Raw genomic sequence first — 17,629 nt, 5'->3', positions numbered from 1 at the left:
CAAAGGAACACACGCAGGTGGGGTGTTGCATAAACTCTGAGTTTATAAAAAACAAACCAATCTATATATAATGTTTTAGTCACGTAGACATTTTAGCACTGCGCAAGCGTCAATCATAAAGTCCTTCATCAGCAAATATTAAACAAAAGCATAAACATGAAAGCAATAAAGAGGGGATGTGGCGCCTATGGTGTAGTATTAAGGGTGGTATAAACCCAAAAGTCAAGGTATGTGCACATGCGTACCAGATATTTACTTGAAAAAAGCTAATCAATATATGGAATGGGGTGTTTCACCGTGGTCACGTAGGTCCGCTGTATTCTTGTATGCTCATAAAAAGAGAGAAAACCCAAATAGTGTAGTACTGTCACACAGGTAGAATCATTATAACCCAGCCACCCAAGATTAGGCGTACCAGAAAAATGAAATATAGTGCTTATCTGTAAGGTATCCTTTTAACATCTGGAGCTCTTCCTTGTACATAAAAGCTCATCAGATGTTGCTTGGTAAATGAGTATCATACAGCTTCCATCTCTTCCAATCATATGTTAATATACAACCAGAAAAGAAAATCAAATATAGGGTAGTATAGTCAAAACACCAATGACAGTTCAATGTAAATCACCAAATGTCAGCGTACCAGAAAAAATAAGATAGACAGCTTATCTGTATCTCGGTTATATGGAGACAGTCTCAGCTCATCCTGGTATATCGACGGAAGATGTGAAGACGTCTTGTCTGTGTGTATTATTTCATGGTCATGCACAATGGTTCCAGTAGGGTATCAGCTGACACACTCCACTCAGCAGGTATATATTAGAGATGAAAACATCATATAGTGTGGTATTTTTTTTTACCAGAAAATGTATTCAAAATACATCATAAAAAATGGACACTCACAATGTGTAAAAAAGCATATGCTTATCTTTGATCCATACAAGTTAGGTATACAGCTAACAATGTTCACTCTCTAGATAATCCATAAAGAAACTTCCAATGGTCTCCGCACAAAAGTTCCCACTGGAGTCCCACTCAGGAGCCAGAGAGACAATAAATACCTTACAGTGTATATAATAGGTGTATCAGATATCCTCAATGCGTTTCATCCTTAAAAGGACTTCCTCAGGAGTTATACATATACACATCTTGCAGATACTGTTTAGAAAAGGACATAACTGTTACAAATCATAGAGTTGCAGTTCTTCCATGTCCCTGAAATGTGCTAAAAACTAAAGTATAATATGACTTGCAAGGATATGGGCCTAAGCAATCTGAAATCGAGTTAACTCTTTCACCTTATTATTCTTGTATAATAAATGTGCAATAAATGCACAGTGCTCTAACAGAATGTGAAAAAAAGGAGAATTCATTATATCTATTAATGAATAAATACATTGTGAATATTTTTATCATATATAATTTAAAAGAATAAAAATAGTTGACATATTGATGTGATTAGATGTGGTTAATGTGATTTGTTGTGATTAGAATATAAAATATTTTAAATGAAGCTACATCTTGTGGATTTAGGGCAGAAAACGAATTGTATTCCTTGGGTTAAACTGGAGACAACCAGAGAGGAGTTTATTGATGATATTAGTCAAAAATAAGTTATTTGGTGATCATTGCCTCACTATTAGACCCTCAAATGATTTGCTGTCTTTTTTAGTATTTAGCTATTTTTCAATATCATATGCTTATATTCACCTTTGAAAATTTGGGAGTAAAGAAAATAAAAAGGTTTTTTTTAAATCAAACATATAATGAATAATGTTCATTGTATTATGTATTTTTCCTTAAATGGTATATTCTTTATAGCTCAGCCAAATAATTAAATTATCATGTTAGATAAATATTGCATTCTTTATTGATGTTTCTACAAATAGCAAACATAACAAGTGCAAAATAAAACAAAGTAAAGCAAATAAACATTCAGCCCCAAACCACAAAACTATGCAATGATGATTTACATCTATAAAAAAAAAAAAAATGTATTTCTGACACTAGGTTAATAACATATAGACAAACAAGAACCATATAATTAGAATATAATACACCACCAAAAAAATTATAGGAAGGCGGCTGTGGTTACTGTAAAAATTACTAAATACTCTGTGTCTGACCTCATAAATGCTCTACAAAATGAATGTGCACAAATACCTACAGAAACACCCCAACATCTTGTAGAAAGCCTTCCAAGAAGAATGGAAGCTGTTATCGCTGCACAAGGGGGATCAACTCCATATTAAAGTATATGTATTTAAATGCAATATCATTACAGTCCCTGTTGGTATAATGGTCAAGCATCCGAATACATTTGTCCATATAGTGTAAGTGAATGTAATTTGATAGTTTTATAATGAAGACAGTAGGAGAAGTGGCAATGAACACTCCCACTTTGACCACTGTACATATATATGTAACCCCCTGTCACTGTGTGTATTGTGGGTTGCACAGTTTAGGTAGTGCACCTCCTTCTCAGCCCTGGCTAGTTCCTGGCATGGATGTAGTTGACCAGAGGGTCCCTGCACATGCAGGTTATTTTTACAGAGTCAGTTTGAAAATGTTGGGACACAGGTGATGTAACTTGGTGTTGCAGTGTAATTAGATGTCCCAATAATTTGGGCGCCAGACCATCTCTATATTGCAAAATAAACTCTTTATTTACACTCCTTTTTCACTCCTGCACATTCTTAAATGGTTACAGTGATAAAATGATTATGTACAGTTCCTATATACATCTCTTGTCTCACAGTTCTTAAGGCTGCATGAACAGAATATTAATAAGACATTCACATTTAAAAATCAGTTCAAATTTCTCTCTCACAGCAGTGTTCACTCACCCCTCCTCTGCTGGGTTCTTATCTCTCTCCCCTCCTCTGCCGGGTTCTTGTCTCTCTCCCCTCCTCTGCCTGGTTCTTATCTCTCTCCCCCCTCTACGAGGTAATTATCTCTCACCCCTCCTCTGCGTGGTTCTTATCTCTCTGCCCCCTCTTCGAGGGTATTATCTCTCACTTCTCCTCTGCGGGGGTATTATATTTCACCCCTCCTTTGTGGGGATAATACTTCTCAATCCCTTCAATGTTTGCTGTCTCTCCTTTCTATCATCCTTTCACTTTCTGAGGTAATTTATCCTTGAAATCTGTCCCATGTCACTAGTATTATGTCAGTGATGTTGTACTTTGGTCCCTAGTGGCAGCAGGTGATGGACCAGCTCCCCAGATTACAAGTGGGATCCCAAGACCTACTCCCCTCTGTCCTGGCCCCACACAGGTTCTGATCCATTTATACCAGCCTGATGTTGGTAGGCAACATTCCTGCTGTGTCTCCTCTGGGTCCTAGTGCTGGGCTACACATTCAGTCACTGGGAGCTGCTGTGAACAACAACACCAGAGGGGTGTACACATACGTAATTGGAGTAAACATTTAGGAAGTAGCTCATATTATTATCATTATCATCAAAGTTGATTTATATGGCTCAAGAGATTCCATAGCGCCATACAGACAAAAGCAAGTTTAAGAATGCAGTGAAAATGCGAGACTAGTAAATAGACACAAACAGGGATACAATGCACAGAATAGCAGAAGGTATGACAGCACTATTCGGCGTAATACATAAGAGGGACATATCAAGGACATACATGAAGAGACCTATGGACAAGAGACATAGGGTATAGTGGACCCTGTTCATGAGGGCTGACATTCTAGAGAGAGGAGGAAGTGAGAGACAATAGGGGTATTTGGGGATAAGTAAACATGAAGGATAGAGAAAGATGAGTGAGAGAATGGAAGGGGGAATGGTAGGCAAGAAAGAATAGGTGGCTTTTGAGGGGGGAACACTTGAAGGATTTAAGTTTGGGGGATAGTTTTATAGGGCGAGGTAAGGAGTTCCAGAAATGAGGTGCAGTGCAGGAGAAATCTTGGAGATGGGAATGAGAGGAGATTATAAGCAGGAAGGAGAGGCGAAGATGAAAGGCAGAGCGGAGCAGAGTGATGAGATCAGAAATGTAAGGTGGGGAAGCACTGTAGAAGGCTTTGTAAGTAATGACCAGCTCCTTAAATTTTAATCTGGAAGCTACGAGGAACAATTGAAGGGACTTGCAAGCAGCAGATGAGAAGCAGCAGGAGAGGAAGATTAGTCTGGCTGCAGTGTTTCTGATGGATTGGAGAGGGGAGAGGCAGGTGAGGGAAAAGCCAATGAGGAGAAGGTTGCAGTAATTTAGACAGGAGATAACGGGTGTGTAACCAGGGTTTTGGTTACTTCATGAATAAGGTAGGGATGAATTTGGGCAATATTGAGGAGGAGGAAGTGACAGGATTGAGAGAGAGACTTGATGTGAGGAGAAAAGGTGAGGGCAAGGCAGCATGCTTGGGGAACAGGGGAGAGAGTGATGTTGTCTATTATGAGGGAGTTGTGAGGGTGAATGTGGTATTGAGTTTGAGGTGGTGTTGGGTCATCCAGGTGGAGATGGACAACAGAATAAGAAAGTAGAAGAGGGGCACAGAGAAGAAAGGTAGATTGAGTGCTGCCAGCATAGAGGTGGTAGTCGAGGCCAAAGGAGTGTATCAGTTTATCAAAAGAGGTAGGGTGGAGAAAAAAGAATATAAGGCTGAGAACAGCCTTGAGAAGGGGAGGGGAGAAGAACAAGAGTGTGAAATGGAGACACAGACGAAAAAATCAGAGAGGTAGGATATGAATCAGGAGATGGCAATGTCCTGATTTCGAAGGACCTCAGAGTGTCGCAGAGAAGAGAGTGATTAACAGTGTCAAAGGTGCTGGAAAGGCCAAGGATTATGAGGAGGGAGAAGTGGCGCTTAGCTAGGAGAAGGTATTGGACACTTTAGTGGAGGCAGGTTTCATGGGGTGAAGAGGTGTGAAGCCAGCGTGCAGAGTGTCAAGAAGTGAATGGGAGCAAATTGAAGAAGAGACATGGGCAAGAAGAGAGAGGATGGTTCAAGAGATGGTTTGTTTAGGAAATTAGGACATGTTTGAAAGTAAAGTGGAAGGCACCAGTGGAGAGGGACAGGTTGAAGAGGTGGGCAAGGTGACTTCAGCCATTTGGAGAGAGTAAGTGAAAGAACTTGGAGGCAAAAAAGTCAAGTAGGTAGGTTGAGGTAGAGGGAGAATCTCAGATTTGGTTGCAGGAGGGAAGAAACAGAGGGTTTTCAGATTGAGAGACAGGGGAAGTGAGTAGGGGGAGACAGATTTGTTGAGCAGTGAAGTCATGATAGACTGGGTATTTTGTCTTTAAAGTAAAATGGCAAAGTCATTAGTGCTGAGTGAAGAGGGAGGGTGAGAGGGTTTTGAGAACAGAGAAGGGATTTGACAGTGGCAAAGAAGTCATAAGGGTTATTTGACATGGTGGAAATTAGAGATTTTAACCAAGATTGTTTGGTAAGAGTGAGAGGGCAGTGTAGTAGGAGGAGAGGATAAATTTGAAATGAATGTAATCGGCATTGGAACAGGTTTTCCTACAATGGTGCTCGGCGGAGTGAGTCTGTGAGGATAGAGTGCATAGGGGAAGCACTTGATTAAGAGAGAAGTTGGAGGGATAACAGTTAGGATAATGGGAAGCTCTGAGGTTTTTACTGTGCAAGCAAAAAAATGCACTTTTGAAGGTAGTGAATCTTTGAGGACTGAGTGAATAGGGGAAGCATTTGATTAAGGGCAGAAGCTGGAGTGAACTCAATTTGGACATTGGAAAGCTCAGAGGTTTTTACTGGATAAGCAAGGAATTGGAAGTCATCTACAGACTGCAAAGAAAGCTGTTGTGCAACTAAAGATCTGTGCATGGGTTATCATGACAAGATGGTGTTCATTGTGGGAGGGGCACAATTTTTCCTCACTATGATGGGAAGGACCTAAGTTCTATTATTTTCATTTAGGATATAGGATATATCCAATCTTGCACCTTATTCTCAACAATAATGTAAAAACTACAAAAAGGATGTGATGGAGTAACAAACCTCGAGGGGTGGAGTCTTTAATTTTTGGAGGCTTTCCCTTTCTATGAGGGCTCTGCAAAGTCTTTTTAGTGATGGAAAATAATTTAAATTTTACATCACCTCATACCTCCCAGCTGTCCTGACTCACGGGTAGTTGGAAGGTATGCCCTACTCACCACTGGTGCCCTTTGTTGTGCATGGAAATTCAAGAGAGTTTTAGATATTATAGAGCACATGCAATTGCTCATTAGCCTGTAGAAAAGGCTGCCTATGTCATTCATATCTGTTTGTGATAGAGAAGGGAGATTACCTGTATTTTTTGTAACTGGAAATTGACACTTGTAACCTGTATTCCTCCTGAACCAGATTAGGAAACCGAAACAGTGAGAAAGGGCATTTGTTTATTTTCTTTTGGACTACATAAAATAAGGCTTTCTGTTTAACAGTTTGTATACTAAAACTCACTGCACTTCTTTCCTTAATAAAGTTTTGTTTTGTTTGGACAAGACATGTGTCTTTGCTTATCTGCTTCCACTCTACAACACAAACTATCAGAAGTCATTGAACAGAAGGAAGGAAAACAAATCACCTAAAAAGATGAAACACATTTATTACAGGCTGAACAGAAAAGCAAGCACAACAAGCAAAGGGATGGTGCATCAAGAACTTTTAGTTTCAATCCTGGAAACACAGCCAATTACCTTGAAGGTTTTGAGGTAGGGGTAGGTAACCCAGGTTACATGAACTTGTCAGAAATGTATATCTCTTTAGTAGATATCTTTGACAGTCCTTCAGAAAGGAAATATTAACAGCAGAAGTTGAAAATTTCCTAATTAATTAAGAAATGCAATACTGCAATAACGCAACTCAGAAACAGAATGATTCTGCACTCGTGTCTCAGTCTCAGTGTGATATATAGATATATATGTGTAACAACTGTGAGCACACTTATCTGTCACTGGAGAGCAGGACGCTGATTCAGCAATAACCAGCAGCGTCCAGATCTCCTCTTGCTTGCTGTCTTCTCTGCTCACCCACAATTTATCCAGGCGAGAAGATTCCCTCTCTGGCCAGGGACTAGCTTCACTGGACTCGCCCAAAGGTTCACTGGTACAGGTCCCTTGTAAAATGTGTCCCTCACTCAGGACACACTCAGCATGTCTCAGCAGACTTTGCCTGTCTGTCTCCATCCAGCCCTCCTTGGACTCGACTTGGACTCAAACTGGATTTTGTATCCTGATAGTCCTTATTGCATGCATCAGAAAAATATGATGCTCCCCTCTCTATGTTACCTTTCTCTCAAGGGTCACTATCTCCAAATATGGCTTCTCCTCCTCCCAGGTGTCCTTTCCTCTATATATCTCTTCCCCTCTCTCAATTTGTACCGACGGGCTTTCCTGCTCTCATCATTCTCCTTCTCTGTCCAGGCTTCCTCCCAGCAGCATAGGCTGATGTAGATGTACACAGCTGTGCTAGCCCAGCGGCTCTGTTTTGGTGTAGCCACGCGGCGGAACCATTTTGTATTTGTCCTGAAGCTGCTGGGTTTACATTATTAGAAGTAGTAGTAATAGAATTGATAATAATAATAGTAATAATAATAATAATAATAATAATATTATTTTTGGTTAGCCAATAATGGTACCACTCCTATAATACTTTTGTCTTTTTAGACACAAAAGTATTTAACATCATCATAATAATAATAATAAAAATAATAATAATAACCTTTATTGACAAGATATTACTCGCAACATTACAGAGACTGTTTATTCAGTAATCATGGTCTTCCAATAATATTTGAAGGCATTACAAGCAGCAGAGGCTTCTTCAAATTTCTTAAGAATTGTAAATATCTGCTACACCTTGAAAGTATAATGTTCAGTAGGCAAGTCCTGCTCAGGTTTAGTAGTGGCTGTAATATGCATGTGTTTGACATACATGTGTGGACCTCCAGAGCAATGAAGTGTCCATGTAGACTGAATTAAAATACTAGTCATTCATGCAGGCACAGAAATAGTAACTTCACTGGCTAGGAATGTGATATATCTCCACTAGAGAAGCTGCTTTATAATTTAGTAACTCAGGATGAAAGGAAAACAGAAGTTCCATAGAGGAAGTAATGGATATCACCACTTTATTTTACACCACAGCAGATGGAGCATGTGACAAGTAATTTAGGGTGTAGTTGTAGCACCACCCGGTGGTCTCTTAGTCTGGATACTTATATATGTTGTATCTTAGTGTACAATAGTTTTCATTTCCAGACAAATAAATCAGACCCAGGGGCGGACCCAGACATTTGCCCAACCCGGGGTGATTTTAGGGGGGGGCGATTTAGGCCCCGCCCCTTTCTGTGTTCTAAGGCTGCCGGCGGCTGCACAGTATGTGCAGGTCCGTTCAGCAGTGAAAGTGTGCTGTCCCGCTGCTCTGATTGTGATTAAAACACAATCAGAGCAGCCGGGCAGCATACTGTCACTGCTGAACGGACCTGCACAGTGTGCAGCTGTCGGCAGCAAGCCCCTGGTAGGGGGGGCGATCGCCCCGATCGCCCCCATCCCCTGGATCCGCCACTGATTAGACCTAAATAAGTTTGGATCAGGAGTAATAACAGTCAATGTCGTACTTTTAAATGATTGTATAACTACAATAGTTTTATGGATTGTTTTGGGTTGTTGACAGTGTATCTTCGCTCTCATGAAATACCATTACTAATTGTGACCCCATACTGATTTCTAGCTCAGGTTAATTATGGACTAAAGACCGGGTAGAATCTTTTGCATCTGCTCCTTGGACAAGTCCTTTTGTTTTCAGGCACAAATCATATGATTAATAAAGATAACTTGGTTAGCTAAAATGTCCATGAAAATTCTGTTTACAGCGCAGTATAAAATTAACATCCTATGCCCTAGAACCAGGGGCGGATCTAGAAACTTTTCCTACCCCGGGCGATGTAGCGGGGGCGATTTAAGCCACGCCCCCTTTCTAACTTCTAAGGCTGCCGGCGGCTGCACAGTATGTGCAGTGTGCAGCCGCCGGCAGCAAGCCCCTGCGATCACCCCCCCCCCCTGGATTCGCCACTGCCTAGAACCACGAACAAAAACTGCATCTACTCATGTAATTTCATGTGTTGAAGGTTGGACAATGTACAATATTTGTGGTGCAAGCTAATGATTACTCATACAGAAGGGGTAAACAATTGAAATTTAATTTCAGTGAAACATCAATTTTGGTAATGAGAAACTATAGATTTTAAGCTAGAAAGGAAACCGCACCAGGTAACCCATGTAATTCCTCGGGGTGTATATATTAGTATAGCTACATTGCATTCACTACACCACCTGAGGCTAGGTGCACCCGATCATTGATTTAGTCAGAACATATTTGGTGAAAAGAAAAAGAAATGATCTAGTGGGGCACTCAAATGGGCAAAAATAGGTTTTTTATTTTTTATTTAAAGTTTAAATATCTGTTAAATACGTCTTTATTGATTTAAAATTAAAACATTCCATTAGCGAAATATAAAAGTTGAAAAATAGATAGATTTTATGGGATGTGGTGATAATCATAGAATTATAAATGTGTATTTTACACCTAAGGTAATAATAATAAGGTTTATAATGGAGCAGTGTCGCGGTTAGACAAATTCATTTTTGTCTTTTTATCAGTTATTTCTATTTAGGGTGGTATCTATTTTTCAACTTTTATATTTCGCTAATGGAATGTTTTAATTTTAAATCAATAAAGACGTATTTAACAGATATTTAAACTTTAAATAAAAAATAAAAAACCTATTTTTGCCCATTTGAGTGCCCCACTAGATCATTTCTTTTTCTTTTCACCAAATATGTTCAAACTATAGATTTTGTCTGAATGTTATACTGAAGTATTAGGAACTGTTGTTTTAGCATCATCCACAATGTGTCATGCTGGTTCTCATTCTACTTATGCAGAAAACACCAATGGCCTACGTTAAAGTTGAATTTAAGTCCATAAGTAAAAGTACACATTTCTGTACTGTGCATGTGCACCAAAACGGATAGTATACCTGTATTGAGAGTTTAGTGTAACTTAGACTTGAAACCCCTTAGGCCTGGAGATGCAGAACAGGATTGGGCAAGTGTAAGTTAGAGATGTGACTTAATGAAATTTGGATGCATTTCCAGATACAATTCTTAGCAGATGTATGTTTTGCGGGCACCAGAGGCCTGGTATAAAGATACATGCTAACGACATATCTTTCAACATTCTGTAGCTAGGAAGCAGGGCAGGGGGTGTGGCTGTGTCATGGTGGGGGCATACCTGGCACTCATGAAGCTCTAGGATGCCACTTGGCCATCTCCCTCCTGAACAACCATTCACTATCACATGCACTAGTAATTCAGGAGTTGGGAGATATGTAATGATGATCACACCAGCAGCACTAGCTAGCTGTCACTGATTGGCTATTTGCATATTGGCTATATTATGTGAAGTAGTGGCTATTTGGATTTCTTATTAGTCCTTTCCATTTGGACTACCACATGAAAGAAAATTTTCATTGAATTTATAAAGTGGTAAATAAAAGATGAGATAGTGTTTGTGTTTAATGACATTTTATATGGAAAAAGAAAGTTTCACATTTATAAATCACACTTTCAAGACACTTTTCTGTCTTGAGTATATAACATTTCATTAATTTTATTATGTACATTTTTTGCATTTATAACTAACACTGTCTCTTTCAATACGGGCCCAGCACACACTGCTCTGACAGTCAGCCTCATGTCACTGAAGCTGAGCATCAGAGTAGTGTGTTGAGCCCCGATGGAGGAGCTCAGTAAATGTAGTTATTGAGTACTACACATGTGCAGACCAAACTGAACTCAAGCATTTACCGGAGGCAAGGAGCCAGGGTCGGGCTGGGGTGGGGGCATATGCCCCCCCGGCCGGACCAAAAAGAGTATTTTGGGCCGGTCCCTGCCCAGTCTCTATTGGTCACTGGCCCCTCCTCCGGGACCAGCCACCTTCTCCTATTTGCCACGATCCATCCCCCATCTCTCCCACTTTGTGTGGCCTCCTATTGCTGTCACATGGGACACGCAGCACGTGACAGGTGCCGTCCCATGTGTGAAGACTAGGAACTTCACCGCACAGCGCATGGCATGGCTGGAATAAGGTAAGTGCAGGCGGGGACGGGGAGGTGGTATGTCAGTGTATTGTGTGTGTGTGTGACAGTGTATTGCGTGTGTGTGTCTGTCAGTGTACTGGGGCCACTATATATTGTGTGTGAGGGTGCCACTATATATTGTGTGTGTGTGAGGGGGCCACTATATATTGTGTGTGTGTGTGAGAGAGAGGGCCACTCTATATGGTGTGTGTGTGTGAGGGGGCCACTATATATATTGTGTGTGTGAGGGGGCCACTATATATTGTGTGTGTGTGAGGGAGCAACTATATATAGTGTGTGTGAGAGGGAGCCACTATATATTGTGAGTGTGTGTGACAATATATATATTGTGTGTGTGTGTGATGGGGAAAAGTATATTAATATGTGTATTTGTGTGTGGGGGCCAGTATATTAATATAATGTGTGAGGGAAGGGGTATCTTAATATAATGTGGTGGAGTGCAGGTTATAGGCTAATTATAGGTGCTATCTTATTTGTGAGTGGTGGGGCAATTTAATAGTGGGGCCTATGAAGTTAAGATGGGGTGATTGGACCTTTAATTTGATCTGATTCTAGTTATGATTCATTTATTACATTCTACAAAATGACAGCTAGAATTATATTGGTTGCTATAGGCAACATGTTCACTTTTTCAAACCTGCGGTTTAGTAAATATACCCCCAGGTGTGCAAAGTTAATAGAGACAAATTAAAAATGACTCACTGCTATAATAAATGCAAAAGGAAGGACATTGCAGGATTTTTATTTTTCCGTCTTTTTCTTAAATATTGTCGATTGTTTGTCACTTGAATTTCGTGGAAAAAGGTTTTACATGATTTAGACTGATACCTTGATTTTAGGCTTCAATAAGGGTGTCTAGAAATGTTATATCCACTGTATATATCTACAAAATCTACAAAATGGGTATCTGGGAATTATATGCATATTTTAAAAAATCATAATATACTGAAAGGTAATACTAATAATAATTTTATAATGACATAAATAAAAAAATGTATGCATACCAGACTGAAGGACATTCAGAGAGTCACACAAGTAACAAGACAGCCATTGACAAAATAACTGTCAGCATTGCTCATCTATTTGAAGGGACTGGAGAGTGGCATATAACCACACCCCTTGCAAGTTGGTCATGTCCACTCTGGAGGCATGGTGTGGAATCCCCCCTCTATAAATCCTGCGTTTGCCCCTGGGATTACTGGCAATGAAGTATGCTGGGAAGGGCCTTGTGCAGGCATGGGTCCTTGTGCAGTGAAAAAGGCCTTGAGCTCTATGGGAATATAGTTAATCTGTAAGATTGATAAGAAGGTGTATGGTGGAATGTTTCTGATACAAATGGAGTTTGACTGTGCATATAATAGTTTGTGTTTGATACATTATGGATGATAGGGCAAGGAATTAGAAAGTAAGAGAGGCAGGATGGGAGCTGTACCCATCATAAACTTAATAGACTTGCCCTGCAAGCTCTCTGTTGGAGCCCAGCTTGATTTTTCATCTGGGCCCCAAATTATGCCTCCGGAGATACTTTCTTTGCTGCCTGACACTGCTGTTTGCCTGCCCACTCATGGGTGTTTTATTGTGATCATCCTCTGAGTGCTCCGGCTGCCATTTACTACAGTCCCTGGCTTGGGCCTACTCTCCTGGCGCTCTACTTACCTCCACTCCTGCGGTCTCCTGCTGCCCATCGTTCTCTTGCCTGCTTTCCAAGGCCAGATGTCTTACTGTCGCTCAGTGTGCTGCCACTGCCTGCTGCTCTGGTCCCTATCGAAGCTGCTACTCCAGGACGCGGATTGGGCCTCCTCGTCAGACCTTCTTCTCCTCAAGCTGTTCCTGTATGCTAGGTTCTCCACAGATGTCTCCTTTTCTGATGTCCTGCTGCTTCATGCCTTCTGCCACTCCTCGCTCCAGCTCCTGATGCTGCACCTCCCCCTGCTCACCCGGAATCACTATAGGCAGCGGCTCGGGCCTGCTCTCCTCCACTCCCTCAATTCACTCCCTGGCTTGGATTCTCTCCCTGCTGCCCTCCACTAGATACCGCTGCCTTTCCCCATGGACGCCCAGTGAACCCCCACCGCCTTTTCTTCTCATTAACTTAATCCTGGTCTCCATCGCCTCATCTGCCCCCATCCCTCTCTCCACCCCTCAGTGTTCACCTGGTCCCAGTCACGGTTCTCTGTTCTGTCCCTTCACCACCATCTGACCCACTTCCACCACTGGGTACCTTTAGGTCCCACCACCTATAGGTCCTCAGACGCTGCTCCCCTCCTGGCCTTCACACCTATCCTCCCTGCCACCCTCACTCACCTCTGGACCCTCAATTACCTATGTCCCTGCACTCTCCCTGTTACCCAGGACTCTCCCTGTTACCCTGGACTCTCTCCTGGACTCTCCTGAACTCACCTGATCTCTCTCCTGGACTCACCTGCATCCTTCCCTGGACCCACCGGAACACCCTCACTGGACTCGCTTATACTTTCTTCCTTGGACTCACCTGGCTTCACCTGGACTCATCTATGTTCCTGCTTACCACCGAGTGCACCAGCTCCTGTGGACACTCCTGTTTTGGACTCATCAGTGCCTGTGATCACTCACCACTTACATTTATTGTTCCCTGTCCTCTCTGCCTTGTATTGTGTCTTTAGCGTAGCCTAATTGTTTTGCTGTGTACCCTGTCCTCTCCACCGGACATTGTGTGTTTTGTCTCTTAGTGGTACCTAATTATTTTTGCCTTGTACTGTACTTTGTTTTTATTGTTATTACTTTTATTTATTTCATCACCAGCTTATAGCACCATTGATTGCCAATTGTTGTTCTCACCTCTGCCTCTACTCTCTGACTCCTCCTCCTGCTTCTTCTGCCTCTGTTATTTCCCCCCTCGACCTCCCCTTGTCTCCGGTCTCTCACCATGCCTCCGCTCTCCTGTCCTATTCCCATTCTCTCCCCTAGCCCCCCCTCCGCGTCCCAATGTTAATACTCCCCCTTGCTCCATCAACCCTGCCAATCTCATCCATATCACTCCCCTTCCCTCCCTCCCCTTCTCCTGTGCTTCTGGAATGCCAGATTCATCCGTAACAAACTGCCCGCTATTCATGACCTATTCATCTCCAACTCTCTTAACCTTCTTGCTATAACCGAAACCTGGCTCTCTTCTGCTGACACTGCTTCCCCAGCCCCTCTCTCCCATGGAGCCTTTCCTTCACCCACTCCACCAGATCGTATGACCGTCCAGGTGGTGGAGTGGGCCTCCTAACCCCTAACTGCACTTTTAAGGTCATTCCCTCTGAGCCTTCCCATTCTTTCTCCTTCTTTGAAGTCCATTCTATCTGCCTCTTCTCCCCCATTCACCTCCGTGTCTCAGTCTTATACCGCCCCCCTGGCCCCACTTCCCTTTCTCTCCATAACTTTGCAGCCTGGCTTCCACACTACCTTTCCTCTGACCTTCCTTCCATCATACTTGGAGACTTTAACATCCCTATTGATAACCCCTCTGACCCTGCCTCAATCAAACTTCTCACCCTTTCTTCCCCCTTAGCCTCACTCAGTGGACATCTTCCCCCAACCACTGCCCTGGTCACTCTCTTGAGCTTGTCCTTTCTTATCTAAGTGATCTCTCTAACTTATCCAATTCTACCTTCCCACTTTCTGACCACCATCTACTCTCCTTCAATCTGTCCTCTTCCCCTGCTTTTAACCTGCCTTAAACTACCCTCACCAAGCGCAATCTTGACGCTCTTGACACTACTTCTTTTTCATCCTCTCCTGAAACTCTGCTCTCCTCTCTTCCCTCCCTGGTCTGCCCTGACCAAGTTACCCCTCTTTATAACCACTCTTTCACCACTGCCTTGGACGCTGTCGCCCCTGTCACTTCTGTCTGCCGCCACCACATAATTCCCCAACCCTGGCACTCCAATTTCACCCACTTCTTCCAGAAGTGCACTTGTGTTGCTGAACGCCTCTGGAGGAAATCTCGCTCACTGGCTGACTTCCTCTATTTAAGTTCATACTCTCCCCCTAATGCTCCGCCCTCTCCCTTGCTAAACAATCTTTAAGTCCTCTAATCCCCGTCGCTTCTTTGCCATGTTCACCTCTCTCCTCACCCTTCTCCTATCCCACTCTCCCTCTCTGCTACAGATTTTGCCTCCCTTTTCTCCTCCAAAATTGAGGCCATCAGACTTGACATCTTCTCCTCCCTTCCCACTCCTGTCTCTCTCTTCGCTCCTCCTTCCTTCAACAACCAACCCTGGTGCTCCTACCATCCTACTATGGATGAAGAAGTTCACTCCCTCATTCTTTCCTCTCCCCCGTTTACCTGCCATCTGGATCCCATCCCCTCTCACCTTCTTTGCTCCCTCTCCCCCACTATTTAGCTCACCTCTTCAACCTGTCTCTCTCCACTGGCATTGTCCCCTCCTTCTTCAAACATGCCCTTATCTCTCCCATTCTAAAATAAACTTATCTTGATCCCACCTCACTCGCTAACTACCTCCCTACTTCACAACTCTCGTATGCCTCTAAACTACGAGTGAATTGTCTGCAACCACCTTACCAGTCACCTCTCAGACAATTCCCTCCTTGACCGTCTCCAATCTGGCTTCCGCCCCCTCCACTCCACTGAAACCGCCCTGGCCAATGTAACTAATGATCTCCTCTCTGCTAATTCCAGGGCTGACTTCTCCCTGCTCATCCTCCTGGACCTGGCCTTTGATACCATGGACCACCGCCTCCTTCTACAGTCCCTTAACTCTCTCGGCCTCTCTGGGTCTTTCCTCACATGGTTCACCTCATATTTCGTCAACAGCTCTTTCTCTGTATCCATGTCTGGTTCACCCCCTCTGCCCTCCCTGTAGGAGTCCCTTCAGGGCTCTTTCCTCGGCCCTCTACTCATTTCACTTTATACTACCTCCCTAGGTGCTCTCATCACTTCATTCGATCTTCAGTATCACCTATACGCCGATGATATTCAACTTTAAATCTCTTCCCCTGATCCCCCCCCCTCCTCTCGTGTATCTGACTGTCTTTCCGCCATCTCCTCTTGGATGTCCTCACGCTTTCTTAAAATTAGCACTGCAAAAACTGAATTCATTGTTTTCACTCCGTCTAAGTCCTCATCCCACTTGGATCTCTCCATCACTGTTAACAATTCCACCATCTCTCCTGTCCCCCAATTCCACTGCCTGAATGTCACCCTCGACTCCTCCCTCTCTTTTGCCCCCCACATTCAATCCCTTGCCTAATTCTGTCGCCTCCAACTACGCAACATCGCTGGCCCTTCCTATCTCAGGATGCAACCAAAACCATTATCCATGCGCTTATCATTTCCCGGATTGTCTACTGTAGCCTTCTCCTCACCAGCCTCCCCTGCTCTCAACTCTCTCCCCTTTGCTCTATACTCAATGCGGCCGCAAGGCTTATCTTCCTTTCTCAACACTCCTCTTCTGAAGCTTCCCTCTCTGCCTTGCCTTACACTGGCTCCCCTTCCCCCACAGAATCCTTTTTAAATGTCTTACCCTCACCTACAAGGCTCTCTCCCACTCCACTGCCCCTTATATCTCCAATCTCCTTTCCATTCACACTCCCACCCAGTTCCTGCGATCGGCCAATGACCGTCGCCTCTCCTCCACTCTGATCACCTCATCCCACTCCAGAATTCAAGGCTTCTCCTGATCTGCCCCCCCTGCATATAAACACAAAATAATAAATACACATTTGTATAGCTGAGGAATTGATTTCAGCTGTGAAAGGGCGTATAATTAAAATAAGTAATTAGATTAATTATAAATGCGATGTCCTAAGAACTGTGTAAGAAGTATATAACTTAAGAAAATATATAACTCATGAGTAGACTGGTTCTCCCTCATGACAGCTCTCATTAAGCGGTTCTGACAACATTATTGAATGAAGCTTGGAATAGGTACATTCTTTCTGTTTCTTACAAGCTCAATAAATACAGTTCCCCTTTATTATAACATAGGTCAGCATATACATAAATAAAACCAGTCAGACATATTTAGCAGGATTTTCACAAAAATTGATTCATTCAAACCAGTAAAAACATCTTTTTTTTATCATATAGAGGTCAAATATCCTTTTTAATAAGATGAAAATTAATTTACTACTACAGCAAATATCAAATGAATGAATTGCAATCTTTGTTGAACATCTAAGTTATTTTCACACATTTTTTTTTATTTTCATTTTTAGAATAACTCATTCACATTCATTCATTATTTGTTTAAATGAGCTATAAATAATGAATTAATTTCTATTAATTATTGTTAATATAATCTTATTCAGTATTTAATATGACAAGAACTGATTTTAACTTGATGCACTTATATAAAATGACATTGTTGCTCTACAGATTTGAATATCTATGATAGGCAATCGGATATAAACCCATACTTGACTACTCCCCCACAGTTTCCGGGAGGAACCCAAATTTCAGGGAGCCCTCCCGGACTCCTGGAAGAGTAGGCATCCTCACGGACATGATGGAGGTGTGGCTTAATTGCGTCT

This window comes from Mixophyes fleayi, chromosome 3, assembly GCF_038048845.1.
Source record: "Mixophyes fleayi isolate aMixFle1 chromosome 3, aMixFle1.hap1, whole genome shotgun sequence".
NCBI classification, from domain to species: Eukaryota; Metazoa; Chordata; class Amphibia; order Anura; family Limnodynastidae; genus Mixophyes; species Mixophyes fleayi.
Note: the sequence above shows the minus strand (reverse complement) of the source record.